Source organism: Lathyrus oleraceus, chromosome 6 (genome assembly GCF_024323335.1).
Source record: "Lathyrus oleraceus cultivar Zhongwan6 chromosome 6, CAAS_Psat_ZW6_1.0, whole genome shotgun sequence".
In the NCBI taxonomy this organism is placed as follows: Eukaryota; Viridiplantae; Streptophyta; class Magnoliopsida; order Fabales; family Fabaceae; genus Lathyrus; species Lathyrus oleraceus.
In genome coordinates, this window is record NC_066584.1 from 373512340 (window position 1) to 373528268 (window position 15929).

Here is a 15929-nt window from a genome sequence, read left to right on the forward strand (position 1 = left end):
GTGCCATTCATCTTTGGCCGGTACGGAGAAGAGTTATGGTGTTTTATTTTGAACTGCATGCAGAGTTCAACAATCATCTTGTTGTTCTTCCGGAGAGAGCAGGTTTCTCAGATGTATATTTGATAAGATCCATCTTAGAAATCAATAAAGTGGTATGATTCAACATATACTGTCTTAGTCGGCGAGCAGCCTAAGCCAAAGCATAGCAAGCTTTCTCGAGCTGGGAGTATCTTGTTTCACAGTCGGTACCTTTTGCTAAGGTAGTATATTGCATGCTCTTTTCGACCAGACTCGTCATGTTGCCCAACACACACCCTATTGAATTTTCTAACACGGTCAAATACATGATTAGAGGTCTTCCTTCAACTGGTGGCATCAGATTTATAGGTTCTTGGAGATACTTCTTGATTTTGTCAAAAGCTTCTTGACATTCATCATTCCATATCATCTCTTGCTTTTTCCAGCGAAAACCTCTACATAGTCACGTAACATCCGACTCAATCTTTCTTTGACACTGTTTTCCAAGCCTGCTCCTATTTTGACTTCTTTCTTGTCTACTTCAGTACCCAGATTTACAACCTCAATTGATTCCTCATGCGGCTGTGTAACTTTCTCTTCTTGTTGTAATAACCTAGCAAGCTCTACAGGTACTTCACAATCTTCATCCTTTCCATCTTCAGCTTGATAGATCGGATTCTCGAAATTATAATTGGCAATAGTAGAACTGTTATCAACAGGATCCAGAGTGGATGAGGATCTGCATTTTAGTGATGTGGGTGTGTGTAAGAACACATAGCTGATGAAAATAAAATAAAAGAAAAACAAAGAGCCCAATATTTACGAAAACGAAACGTCCATTGATTTTTATTGAATGAAGTATGCAAATGAAATGACATCCCGAAACAAGCATACCATTGTGCCCCGGGTAAGGCACAAGGCTTAAAAGTTAATTGTAAACTTAAAAATAACAACACAGTAATAGTATTTACTCCTGACTAAAGGAGATAGGAATAACGTCTTCAGTCTTCCAATTGTTGAGCCCATCACCCACAGTAGGAAAAATCCAGTTATCCAGATTGTAGTCTTCATTATAGTCACCCACAGCATTGATTTGATCTTTCATGTTCCCTGGATTGGTGATACGAACAGCACGAGCACGACGAACAGCCTTCTGGGACTCTGCAGTGAAACCCAAACCAAACTTGTCAGACTTGTAAGGAATGTCGGGAAGCTGACCCTAAATAGTGCAACCACCTTCTTCAACCACAGCTCTAGCATCTTTGAGGGAAGCCATTGTAGGAGGTACTCTGGTAACCACAGGAACTCTTTTAACCACAGGAGGAGCTTCAGTAGCGCGAACGACCCAAGGAACTACTTCAAATGTCTGGCAAGGAATCTCAACATATTCACCTTCCACTTCAACATACTTAAATGTATTCACATGACTGACCATATATTCTTCCTCTCCATAAACAGTTACGATCTTTCCCTTCACTGGATATCTCAACTTCTGATGTAGAATGGAGGTCACAGCACCTGCCCCGTGGATCCAGGGGCGCCCAAGCAAACAAGAGTACGCAGGACGAATATCCATTACATAGAAGGTAGAATCGAAGACTTGAGAGCCTACTTTGATCGGGAGATCTATTTCTCCATGCACCACTCTTCTTGAACCATCAAAGGCTCTCACCACTATATTACTTGATCTTAACACAGCATCTTCAGGACTGAGCTTGTTCAGAACCTCTTTGGGAAGTACATTCAATGAAGAGCCATTGTCTATCAACACATGAGACAAGGTAGTGCCCCTACATTCAATGGAGATATGTAAAGCTCTGTTATGGTTTCTTTTGGCAGGAGTCAAGTCAGCATCAGAAAAACCTAACCCATTATCATAAGTCAGATATGCAACACAATTTTCAAATTGATCCACAGAAATTTCATTTGGTACATGAGCAGTCCTTAAGAATTTGATCAAGGCTTTAGCATAAGCCTCAGAACACAGCAACAAAGACAACATGGAAATTTTGGAGGGAGTATGCCCCAACTGGTCAACAATATCATAATCACTCTTACGAATGATCTTTAGCACTTCTTCCATCTGTTTAGAGAGATTTTCAGCAGTCGGTGCTTCAGCTTGCACAGGTTCAACCACAGGACCTTTGCCTCGAGCATCAGTACTTGGCTCAGAAGTGGAGGTAGTAGTTGGAAGAACTGTATTTTTGAGGTAGCTGGAGGAGAGAAAATTCTTCCACTTCTGGTGATCTTACTAGATCCAGCAATATTATCAACATCAAGGTTATCATCAGTAACAGGTGTATCAGTCAAAGGTTCCTGCTTAACACCATGGATATAAACATCAGAACCGTAATTCCGGGTATAGCTTTATCAGAAGTATAAGGAATAGGGTCAGGAGTGGTAATAATCATGGGAGGCACTCTAACTTCAGCAACAGTCTTCACCAGGCCTTCAGCGGTAATTTTGATAGGACCCTTGGAAGTGATCTTGACTGGCACTTTATCAACCATATCCACATCTTCAAACTTCTTACCTCGAGTTAGGTGTTCACACATACTTTCCACAGAAGGAGTTCTCTCAAACAATATAGTGTAATTGTCCATGAGGCGTTGAATATCATCTTTCAACTTCCAGCAGCTATCAGGTTTGTAGGCACAATAAAAACAGTCTTCGTTGCAACCTGGAAAGAATCCAGCCTGCACCAGCTTCTTCTTGATAATAGATAAGGGAATAGTCACATCTGCTACTGAGGAAACATATGAAACTTCATCAACAGCATTAACAGTCTTCTCATGATTGGGCATGGGAGCAGTAATCACATTTGGAGTCCCAAGAGGGTCAAATTCAATCTCCCCAGCTTCAATCATATCTTGAATCTTATTTTTCAGCACCCAACAATTGTTGGTGTCATGTCCCGGACAATTAGAATGATAGGCACATCGTGCATTAGGATTGTACCGAGGAGAGGAAGTATTAGGATTCTGGGGAGGGTCCTTCAAAGTAATGAGTTCCCCTTTCAACATGTGTTGCAAGGCTTGGGCCAGTGACATGTTGATCTTGGTGAATTGTCTTCTAGGCTTCTGTTGATTACTCTGTGGTAGCTCTGGTGTTGCAGGAGTAGGATTAGAAATGTGAACTGCTCCCACGGATTGGTGACTTCTGTTACGGCCAGGTTGACCATACACAGCATTAGACTCCTTCTTTCCACTAGGGGCTTCTTTGCAGTGCTTGATGAAGAGGCACCCACCTGTATCTTACCACTTCTTATGCCACTTTCCACATGCTCTCCAGTCATTATCAGCTCAGTGAAACCAGATGATGAGCTTCCAATGAGGTGACTATAGAAAGGACTATTCAGCGTACTCATAAACATATCCACTAGCTCCCTGTCAGCCAGAGGAGGTTGAACTCTGCCAGCCAGGTCTCTCCATTTCTGGGCATACTCCTTGAAATTCTCCTTAGCACCCATTGACATGCTTTGTAGCTGCATGCGAGTAGGTGCTAAATCAACATTGTATTGGTATTGCCTGTAGAAGGCCTCAGCAAGATCATTCCAATCACGGATATTGACACTCTCCAATTGATAGTACCATTCCAATTGAGCTCCAGACAAGCTCTCTTGGAAGAAATGAATCCATAACTTCTTATCAGCAGTATGTGGTTGAATCCTCCGGACATAGGATCTTAAATGCAGCTTGGGACATGAGACACCATCATACACCACAAAAGCAGGAACCTTGAAACCAATAGGTATGACCACTCCAGATATTAAACTCAGATCTTCAAAATCCAGCCCAGAAGATTTTTGTAACTCCATAGCATTCATTCTATCCACCAGCATCTTGTACTTATCTTCATTAGGATCATGATAATAATTTGCTTCAGAATCAGAATCTCCCACAGTATCATGGGGACTACCTCCCTCTTTCTCAGAATTTTCAAACTCATAATCATCAACCTGTTCCTTTGTCTTGATAGGGCCTCTGAATCTTCTTCCCAGATTGATAAGGCCTCCTGATCTTCTAGTCTTCTTCTTCTTCTTAGCCAGCAATGTCTTCAACTCATCTTGCCCCTTGGACAAGTTCAGAATCAACTCTTGGAATTGTGCATTCTGAGCCTGGAGATCTTTGACAGTCTGTTCAAGAGCCATTTCTGCTTAAATAAACAGCGAGAAGATAAGATACATGTTCATAAGAAACCTGTGATGCAATAATATGGTATGTAGATGCTTATGCAATGTTTTCAAGGACCGTAGGATTTAAATTTGTTTAAACCACCAAAAAGTAAACTTTTATTAGTAATAAACTTGTTTGCCCCTTGGGCTTACAATAAAAATGAAATGAATACAAAAAATGGGGTTTTAAGTCTCCCATGGACGGTTCCTCTTTGTGTTGAGGTATGAGTTGAGATTCCGCTCCTCGTGAAGTTGTTTTGTTAGCTCCAGGATTCTTTCCTGACTTGCCTTGTAATGAGTCTCAAAAGTATCTCTTTGCTCCTTCAACTGGATCCAGGACCTCTGTAACTCTTCCATGTCAGTGGGCATGTCTGGATGAAGAATGATGTAAGAAGTATCTCCTTCAGCAACAGGCTCCATGGTAACTGGCAGGATAGCAGGATATGGCATCATAAGAGTCTGAGCACGAGATCGTACCCATCTGAGATATGGTTCCATAGGAATAGTGTACTTGGGTTCCAGAGTCTTGCTGTCAACCTTGTTCACTTTACCCCATGCTCGTATGAACCTTTGACGGTAACCTTGAAGATCGTTGTCGTAGTCGAACACAATACCCTGAATAAGCATGTCATGAGGACCATCAGTCCGAGCGTAACCAAACTGACGTAGAGCTAAAGAAGGGTTGTAGGTAATGCCCCCTCTTATGCCAAGGAGTGGCACATTAGGGAACTCCCCACAACGGTCAATGATGGTAACATTCTCCATAGATCTAGAGCACCAATGAATATCTGAATGAGAAAGTGACATAATCCTCTTGGACCACCTGAACCCTTGTTCATTCTTCATCACTGATCGAGGGAGGTGAGAAATAAACCACCTAGATAATAGAGGTATGCAACACATCAGAGTTCCTCGTGCCTTCGTAGTACGGGTATGAAGAGAGTGTAAGGTGTCTCCAAGTAATGTAGGCACTGGATTGCGAGTCAGAAATATGTTGATGGCGTGTACGTCTATGAACTGGTCTGGATTGGGGAACAGTACTAAGCCATAAATCAATAGGGCTAAGATCTCCTCAAAAGCATCATAACTCATACCTTCAGGAATACTTGAGCTTTCTCCACCAATACCTTAGCAAGAATACCCTTAACTCCACTCCTTGTTTCTAGGACAATGTCTGATTTCTTTAAATGTAAGGTTGCAGCAATGACTTCAGGTTTAGGCTCTTTTTCCAAGCCTGTGAAGGGTTTCTGATCAAGAATAGGTATACCCAGAAGCTTGGAGAACTCTTCCATTGTAGGAACCAGCTGATAGTCAGGAAATGTGAAGCAATGATGTTTAGGGTCAAAGAACTGAAACAGGACACTCATCATGTCTTCATTGAACCCTGAAGTGACTAGATCCAGTAGGTGACCATGCCTCTTGATGAACTGGGAGTTTTCAGAAACTTGAGAGACCAATTCCTTAAGCTTAGGAGGTATTCCTACAAAGTTGATCCGGATAGTATACCTACGAGCAGAAGCCATGACCTGCAATAAAGATAAATCCTTTGGTCCTTGAAATGGTTAGTGAAAATGCTATGCTTATGATGCATGATGATGCTATGATGTTATGCTCAATCACAAACATGTGGCACACACAAACAAGTCACACAATAGCCCTAGGTTTGAAGGCTTGCATGAGGTTTAAAGGTAAGTACCCTCCCCTGAAGTTTAGTTGATTCATCCTGTCCTACAAAAGTAACCAGGTTCTAAGGGATCTCAAAATCATTGATCCTTCACAAGGGTGGTTGTTCAGTAGGCAACTTACTTGCCAACCAAAACCCTCCAAGTTTAGGATCTCAATGAGTGTAGTATCGAGTATCAACCAACTTCAGTCTTCACCAAAGCCGGTTATCTCACTACTTTCTAAAGGCCAAGATGGGATGACTAGGGTTCTAAAAGTCAGTTAGTGTATTGACAACATATGGCAGCCTCATATTATCCTCAACTTGCTTAAGGAACATAAGCACCAACCAAGAAGTCACACTAACTATGGCCACCAGATCAACCATATCGATATACGCCGTACAGTTTCCTTGGTCTATTGCCATTTACCTAAGGTACACTAGATCCGGGTTAGGGTCTTTCACACATAAGAGCACCCAACATATAAGTATAAAGCAAACAAGGCAAACAATTTTAAAGTGATCTAATTCCTAAGGGTACCCCTCTTTTATTAAATCCCCAGCAGAGTCGCCAGTTCTGTAACACGGTGGGAGAACTGACTTTAGTTAAATGTTGCGGATAGCAAGAGTCGCCATCGAATTTTATTTTATCCAAAAGGAAAGGACATAAAAGAACAGGAAAGACCTTAAAAAGATTTTGAGTTCGGGGGGTAGGTTATACAAAGGGAAGGTATTAGCACCCTTTATATCCATGGTTATCCATGGGCTCTTAGTTACTTAGCTCACTTTGTTTGTTTGCATGAGTGTAGTGTGTGATTAGAAAAATTTCTTTAAGTACTTTGTAATGACCCTCGTATGGGTGTATACAAAGCCTAGTTTAGAAATTGTGAGGTGTAAAAGTAATTTTGAAAAGTGTGAGCAAGTAACTATGAGATACCTACCCTAGATTAAGTCTTTCGTGTTCTCGTATATTCTTTCAATGGTAAGACTGTCCCTATTATTAAGGAATAGGTAGTCATTACCTTGGATGTGTTTAAGGGACGGGTGTAGGGTCATCGTATGGTCAATGAAGGCAACATAAGGGGTGTCTTTAGCAACTCGTAGGGACTATCATCATATTTACCGAAGGGACAAGATCATTATATCGTAGGCAACCTCGTAGGGACTTGATCTTTTAAGTTTATAGGGACTTGATGATTTTTCTGTTTGAAGGGACTTTGCTTAGGACACCCCTATTTTCGAGGGACTTGACCATTTAAAGAAGGCAACCAAGAGGAATACCCTAGGAAGTACAGATGGCGATGAAAGATCGACTTACGTGTGTGAGTGTTATTTTTCAGATATTTGTCTTGAATTTAATTTTCTAAGTTCAATTATTTACAGTTAGTTTTTTGCACTCCCTAAATTACTAACCACGCAATAAATATTTACAAAAATAAAAGCAAGAAAAATAAATTCCTAAACTATTACATGGCTATGGGACACATACATAATAATCAGGCGAGAAAGAATAAATTTACAACCTATACATTTGTTCCTAATATTATAAATAAAACAAAATTAAAATAAGGAAAATAATGAAGCAAAAATAGAATAGATAAAAGCAAAATAATAATAAAATAATAAATAAACAATGGTAATAAAGCAATAATAAAATAACAATAATAATAAAGTGATAATAAAAAGGTTAGAATTTTAAAGAAATTATTTTAGGTTAAACAAGTTAGATTTTTTTAGAAGTTATTAGAAAAATATGAGTTTAAAATAAATTAGTAATAATCAAAAGAATTTAAAATACATTAATGTACAAATTATAAAATAAAATAGTTATATGAAAAATATTAAGTTAGTTATTTACAAAATAAATAAAGATTATAGAAAATATCAAATTATTAGATTAATAGGTTTATTATTATTATTCAATTAGAAAAATGGTCAATTAGATTTTATTTACAAAAGATATAAGGATTTATTATTATAAGTAAGTAATAAAAAAAAGTTATTAAAATAGTTAGTATTTATTATTTATTTACAAAAAATATAAAGGTTATAGAAAAATATTAAATAATTAATTTAGTAGGTTTTCACGCCCTACATTACTAAACCACGCAGTTAATATAGGATCAATGGCAGGAATTTAAATGGCAGAAAAATAAGTGGCAGAAAAATAAAATGGCAGAAAATCAATGGCAGAAAATAAAACCCTAATTATTACAACGCTTTGGTGCAGTTACATAATAAAGATGGCGAAAAGTAAAACTGAAAATATTACAAGTTAAAACTTAAAATATTACAAGGGCGAAGCAGTTACAGTGTATGAATAACATAAATATGAGCGAAAATAGGAAATAATAATAAGGTTTGTTAAGGTTTAAGAAAAGGTTTATGGTTTAGAGGAAACAACACGGTTAAAGTTTTAGGTTTGAAATTTAGAGTTTGTGGCGAAATTGTCAGGGTTTAGGAAAAATCAGGGTAGTTAGTTATGAAAAAAAATGTGCAGATCTAAATATATGTATATATAAAAAAAATGAATTAAAAAAACAACGGCGTTGCTAGCGCAAAATTGCGATCATCGCAACTAGATCGGATAACACAAATGTCACGCCTCATACACGTATATGTGAAAACGGCGTATTGACACGATCCGATCCGAAAACATAATCAAATATATCAACAAAATAGATAAAGTATATATCATATATAAACTATTACCAAATTGTGTGTACGATAGTATAGATCAGTCACTCTCAGTTTCTCTTTTTTTGTTCTGTCTTTCGGCCTCTTTCTATCAGTCATGCTAGTAAATATATATAGGAACAAATTAGGTTAATGATAATGGGCCTAAGTTTATTTTGAAACCCAATATTAAATTAAAAACTGAATAAAGTTAAATAATTAAAATAGTTAAAATTAAAATAAAAACTAATTAACCTATTTATTTATTCTAGACCCAATATAAAAATAAATAGACTCAAAAAAAATAAAAGTCGGGCACCAAAATGCTCGAAAAAATAAAATGAACACGTCAAAATAATCAGCGCGAAATAAATGACTCGGAAAAATACAGCGTTTGGTCGGATTTTGAAATAAAAATTATGACCGTTTAAACCGCTCAGACTGATCAACATATGACCAAAAATAGTCGTAAAAATATTGTTAGCATGTCAAATTAAACCACGTGAACCGCAGATTAATGTTACCGACATTTGCAAACTTAAACTTGACATTTTTTCGTTGACTAATTTTAGGCACAGTTAAAAAGTTAATTTGACCAGTCTGTTTGTAAATTCCGAGAAATTATTCCGGCTAATATTAAGACAGAAAAAAAATGTTATGCTATGAAGATGATGCAAATGAATGTGAAACAAAAAAATTGGTTAGAGTTAAAAATAGAGGGCAAATTTTTGGGTGCAACACTATCAAGACATGCCTAGTTTGGATTCTAAGATTGTGGAGCATAGATTATCGTTGAAGCCAGAATGTCCGCCAGTCAAGCAAAAGTTGAGAAGAACGCATCCTGATATGGCTGTGAAGATCAAAGAGGAAGTTCAGAAACAGATTGATGTCGGTTTCCTTGTAACTGCTGAATATCCGCGATAGGTGGCCAATATTGTGCTTGTGCCAAAGAAAGATAGAAAAGTCCGCATGTGTGTCGGTTATAGAGATTTGAATAAAGCCAGTCCGAAAGATAATTTCCCTCTGCCACACATTGATATGTTGGTAGACAATACTACTAAATTCAAAGTCTTTTCGTTTATGGATGGATTTTTCGGATATAATCAGATCAAAATGGCACCCGAAGATATGGAGGAGACCACGTTCATTACACCCTAGGGAACATTCTGTTATAGAGTGATGCCTTTCGGTCTAAAGAATGCTGGTGCAACTTACTAGAGAGCAATGACTACTCTTTTTCATGATATGATGCATAAAGAGATTGAAGTATATGTCAATGACATGATTGCCAAATCGATTGATGAAGAGGAACATGTTGAGCATTTGTTGAAGTTATTCCAATGTTTGAGGAAGTATAAACTCCGCTTGAATCCCAATAAGTGTACTTTTGGTGTTTGTTCTGGTAAGTTGTTGGGCTTTATTGTCAGCGAGAAGGGTATTGAAGTTGATCCTGCCAAGGTCAAAGCAATATAAGAGATGCCTGCGCCCAAAACTGAGAAGCAAGTCAGAGGTTTTCTCGGCCGCTTGAATTATATTTCCAGATTTATTTCCCACATGACTGCCACATATGCTCCTATACTCAAGCTTCTTCAGAAAGATCAGTCTTGCGATTGGACTGAAGACTGCCAGAAAGCATTTGATAGTATCAAGGAATATTTGCTTGAACCTTCGATTTTGTCTCCACTTGTTGAAGGAAGACCGTTGATCATGTATTTGATTGTGCTCGAAGATAGTATGGGTTGTGTTCTTGGTCAGCAAGATGAGACTGGGAAGAAAGATTTTGCAATTTACTACCTCAGTAAGAAGTTCACTGAATGTGAGACTCGGTATTCAATGCTTGAGAAGACTTGTTGCACATTGGCTTGGGCTGCTAAGTGTCTGCGTCAGTATATGTTGAATCATACCACTTGGTTGATATCCAAAATGGATCCAATCAAGTATATATTTGAGAAGCCTACTTTAACTGGGAGGATTTCCCGTTGGCAGATGTTGTTATCAGAGTATGATATTGAATCCCGATCTCAGAAAGCAATCAAAGGTAATATCTTGGCTGACCATTTGGCTCACCAACCAATTGAAGATTACCAATCAATGCAATATGATTTTCCTGATGAAGAGATTTTTTACTTGAAAATGAAAGATTGTGATGAATCATTGCTTGAAGAAGGGCCAGAACCTGGTTCCAGTTGGGGCATGGTATTTGATGGAGTTGTTAATCAATATGGAAATGGCATTGGGGCAGTGATTATTACTCCTCAAGGCACGCATCTACCATTTACAGCTAGATTAACTTTCAAGTGTACAAATAACATGGCATAATATGAAGCTTGCATTATAGGGCTTGAAAAGGCCATGAATCTCATAATCAAGTATTTGGATGTCTTTGGTGATTCGGCTTTGGTTGTGAATCAGATCAAAGGAGAATGAGAGACGAATCAACCCAGTTTAATACCATATAAAGATTATGCGAGGAGGATTTTAACTTTCTTTACAAAGGTGAGGTTGCATTAGGGTTAATGCACTTCAAAACTGTCAATGGGGAGATATTTCAAAAGCCTCCAAAAGAAAATAAAAGTTATACATAACAACAAGCATCAACATCATCTCCTCAACAAGAAGCTTCTATAACTTTGGATGATTTTGAATATGATATCCTTGAGACACCCTCTATCAAAGCTTTACTCTAGGATATCATCAAAATACAGAGGAGGACACATAGGAAGATCAACTTCTTAGCTCATCCTTTCACTCAAGATATAGTGTATCTACCTTTTGGGCGATTCACTGATGATGATGAGGATGTCGAGTAGTTGTCTCACTTATGTGCTTTATTTTCTTTTAGTTTTAAGTATGTTTGATTCCTGCACTATCCCTATTTTTTTTTACTTTGAATTCTATTTAATTATTAAAGTTTTTCTCTTTTTTCTAGTAAATTACGTGTGATCAATGTGATTTATGTTCTTTCTTATTTATCATTACTTTCTTGCATCTTTTTCCTGACTTTTGGTTATGTCAAAGGGGAGAAGTATACTCTCATGGGGATTAAAGTATACACTCTACTCATGTCAGGGGGAGTTTAACCACTCAAATTTTACCCCTTTTGTTTTCTCTTTTATCACCTCTCTGAGAGATGCGCTGTAATCATCAAAAAGGGAGAGAATAGGGATCTATCTGCTTACATGTACTATCAAGGTGATCCAAAGTAGTGGATTTTGTTGATATCAAAGTTGCAATAAATTGTTTGGTTTTCATGGTGACAACACTTGGTATCCAATGATATCCTGTGAAATACTTATCTTATAAAGTTAGCTTAAGCAGTCTAAGATGCTCTTAATACTAATATGTTTTATCAAGCCAATCTTTTGAATATACTCTTATTCAGATTCCTAGAAGGCTTACCTTAAGCATCATGTCATCTCTTTGAAGTCAACATTGATATCCGACGACATTCAAGTGAAGACTTGTGTTTCCATAGTGGTTTTATCTCTATACTATATGATGATGGTAATCAACTTGAAGATATTTCAAGCATCATCAAGCTAGAAGATTCAAGGTTCTTATAAGATATTGATGTCAAGACTTGAAGCTTCAGAGTGAAAGAGAGAAGGTGTGAAAGCTCGTTTAGTTGTGTGTGCCTGAGTGACTATAGTCTTGTAAATACACAAGGTTATATTTGTAATTTCTAAGGAAAACACACACACACACACAATTAAGACCTTTGAGAAGTCTCTCTATTTTGTTCAAATTAGCTAAAAATGTTTTTAAGTCTTAGTTAATTGATTAGAAAACTATTTGATCAATTAAAAGCATGTTTACAAGTGTATAGTCAATTATGCCTAAAAGAATAATCAATTATTTTAATATTAACGCCTATAATCAAGTGGAGCAGTCTCCTAAAGATTGGCAATGACTAGAAATCAAAATATTCCATTTTGGGGTCTAATAATCAATGAGCCTAATCGATTATGGGACTTAATTAGCTCATGTATTGTTTCCACTTTTGAGCTACGCTTTGTCCTATAAATATAGAGCTCATCCAAATTTTCAAATAAATCAAAAAATGATATTTGATCCTACTTTCTTACACTCTAATATTTTTCTATAAATATCTCCTTTTCTCACTTGAATTTTGCCTTAGTGCTTTGAGAATGTTCTTGTATTTAGTGAGGATCTTTTTTATGAGTGAAGGGCATTATTTGTAATTTACCCAATAATGTATTATCTTTTGAGTAAAATATCTTTTGTAAAAATTTGTTTGGTTGCAAGTTAAACCATTAAAAAATTGTTTTGTTTGGGGCTTGTCTTAAGAAGTCTCTGTTTGGTTTGCGAGTTTCGCCCACTGTAAAAGCTCTTGCTTGGTTCATGAAGACCAGACAACAAAATATCCCCAAAGGTTCCTGAGTTCTTCCCATGCAAATTTGTTGTTCGGTTCTGAGATAAGTCCGTGTAAAATCTCGTACAAGATTATTAAGATAAGCCCGTATAAAATCTTTGTTAAGTTCTGAGATCAACCCATATAAAATCTCAAAGAAAGGTTTAAAGATCATCCAGTGTAAAATATCCTACAAGGTTCGTGAGCTTATCCCATGTAAAACCTATGGTTGGTTAGGTGGTTAGCCTATGTAAAATCCCATATCAATTCAGAGGGCATCTCGTACAAATTATTTGTTTGGTTCAGAGGATAGCCAATCAAAATTTCAAGTTGGATTGTAAGAATATTAGTGGCCAAATCTATAAAAACTCACACAAGACATATTGAAAACTCTCAAAAAGAAATTCTTGGGGAGAGAAGTATGTCACATTCATTTTGATGAATCTCTATAATTTATCGGTGTCTTTCTCTTTTCCTTATCTGTTTTATTTATTTTATTTCCTCTGTTTTCTTTATTCCGCTGCTTATTTCTTTGTTTTTTTTATGAACAATTTTAAACTCTAATTTTCTCAAAGATTTTGTTTTTAATCAAAGTTTTTCAAACCTTCACAATTCATTCCCTCTTGTATCTAGCTAGACCTGAAACATATCATCGAAAGATAGAGAAAACAACATTAGCATTAGTGGTGTAGGGCATGTGGGACCCACCCCACCTCTTCTCTCATTTTTTTAGAACCATGCCAAGGTTTTAGGACTACACTCTCTACTATGTCTGTCTCACCCCTCCTTGTTTTTTACGGACTTTTGCAGGGTGAGTCTAAACAGGATGGCCATGTTCGTTTTTCACCCCTACTCACGACATCCTTCATCCTGGATAATTCTTCTTAAAACCATGGATCCTCAATTTTGATATCTTTCTATTATGATTGATACATTTTAGCATCTCAAAATATTGCATAAAGAAATTTGTGCATGTAATCAATAAATATATTCATTTTAATTATAAAATTGATAAGTAATAATTAAATAAATTAATTATTCACATCTCTGAATCATATGCTAGGAGGAACATGATATGAATAGGTTTTAAAAAACAGTTTTATGATTTTTTTAAATTGAAAAATAAAAAACTTGTTTGATACATTTGTTTCTCAAAACTATTTTTAAAATCACTTTCAAAATTCAGTGTTTTAAAATCTAAAAAACTGAAACTATTAAAATATGTTTTGATTTTCAATTTTCAGTTTTACTTTTTAATTTTCGATTGAGGTGAGCTGAAAAAAAATATGGTTTCATTAATCGGATTATAGTAATTATTTGCAATATTTTTTAATTGTAATATTTCACTTTCAATCTATTGTTAATCCTCATATATTGTTAATGAAAATTAAAATTCTTACTCTCAATTATTCTCTCTCTAATTAATCCTCATTAAGTGAATAGTATATTTTTATACATTAAATGAATTGTGTATATATATTCAAACCAACACTCAAATATAATTTTTATACATTAAGTGAATTGTATATTTTATCATTAATTATTAAAAATATTTTAATAAACTTAAATGTATATAGCTGAATTTTAATATTTTCAAAAAATATATCACAATTATTTTTATTTAGTAAAATAGATTTTTAAAATATAGATTATCAAACAAGCTATATTGTCCTATTTTAAAAAAAACAATTTTTACAAATTATACTATCAAACATATGTTTTCACTTTTTAATTTTTAAAACAGTTTTCAAAAATTGAATAACCAAATGAATTCTTTTTATTTTATTTTCTCAAAAATAAATTTACAAAATAGATTTGTATTACAGATTTTAAAAACTAAAATTGAGAAGAGATCCAAAGAGACCCCCAATGGTAAGAATCTTCGATTTTCATGAGAAAAAAAGACAATCAAAGTTGGATTTTTATAGAGATTTTAAAAAAATAGATTGAGTGTTTGAGAAATATATGTGTGGCATTCCGAAGTTGATGAATTTTTTTCCATGGAGATAGGGATGGAGGAAAAAGTTCCCCCAATGATACTTCGGGACGGAGATTGGAAAAGTAACATTTGCCTTGCAGATTTTCCGATCTCGACCATATTATTTAACTTTTATATATAATATATTATATAATATATAATTATATAATTTTATATAATTTTTTCATTAAAAAATAATTAATATATTAGAAAATGAAGAGTTATAAATTGATTCTTTAATTTTTGTTTTGTTTTATTGTATAATTCATTGTTTCACTACCCAAGTACATAACCATATAAAAGTGCATTCATTAGATACAATGTACACACGGTCTTCTATTCTTCTTTTCTCAATTATCTTTGCCTCCTCCATTCCTCGTTTCCTTTGTTCTTATCATCATCACAACAACCACTCTTATTTGTTCATTGTGTTTATCTTAATTACTCTTCAACTTCACTAACTTCATTATACTTTAATTAGTAACTTATTTTTCATTCAAGTAGTAAAATATTGTTATGTTTTCGTAACTAGAAGTCTTTTTTCATTTTTTTTATTGTTGATACAAGATGTATTTTTTCAACAAAAAAAAAAGATTCAAAATATATCTTTTTGAAAAAAGAAAAAAATAATGACATACTAGTGTCATAGTTTTGATAAAAAAATATATAAAGTTTTTTAAGACTCCTGAATCTTCGATTCTCCGTAGGAATCTGTGGGGATGAGGATGAAAATAATATTCTCCCATGGTGGGGAACAAAAATGGAATGGGAAAATATTTGGGGACGGGGAGAAACATCCTCGGTATATTCTCTACCTCTTTGACATCCCTAATTATAGCACTTGTTGAACTGGGAAAACATGGTGTCTACAAATTATGTTTAATGCTTTTTATTCCTAATAATATTATTTATTCATTAATTTTTTATTTTCTATTCTCATGCTTAAGAAAAAATCTTACATTCTTATGAGAAAGAATAAAAAATAATAAATTATAACTTCTCATTATCATCTTATTTATGATACTTTTATTTTTATTGTTAAATTGTA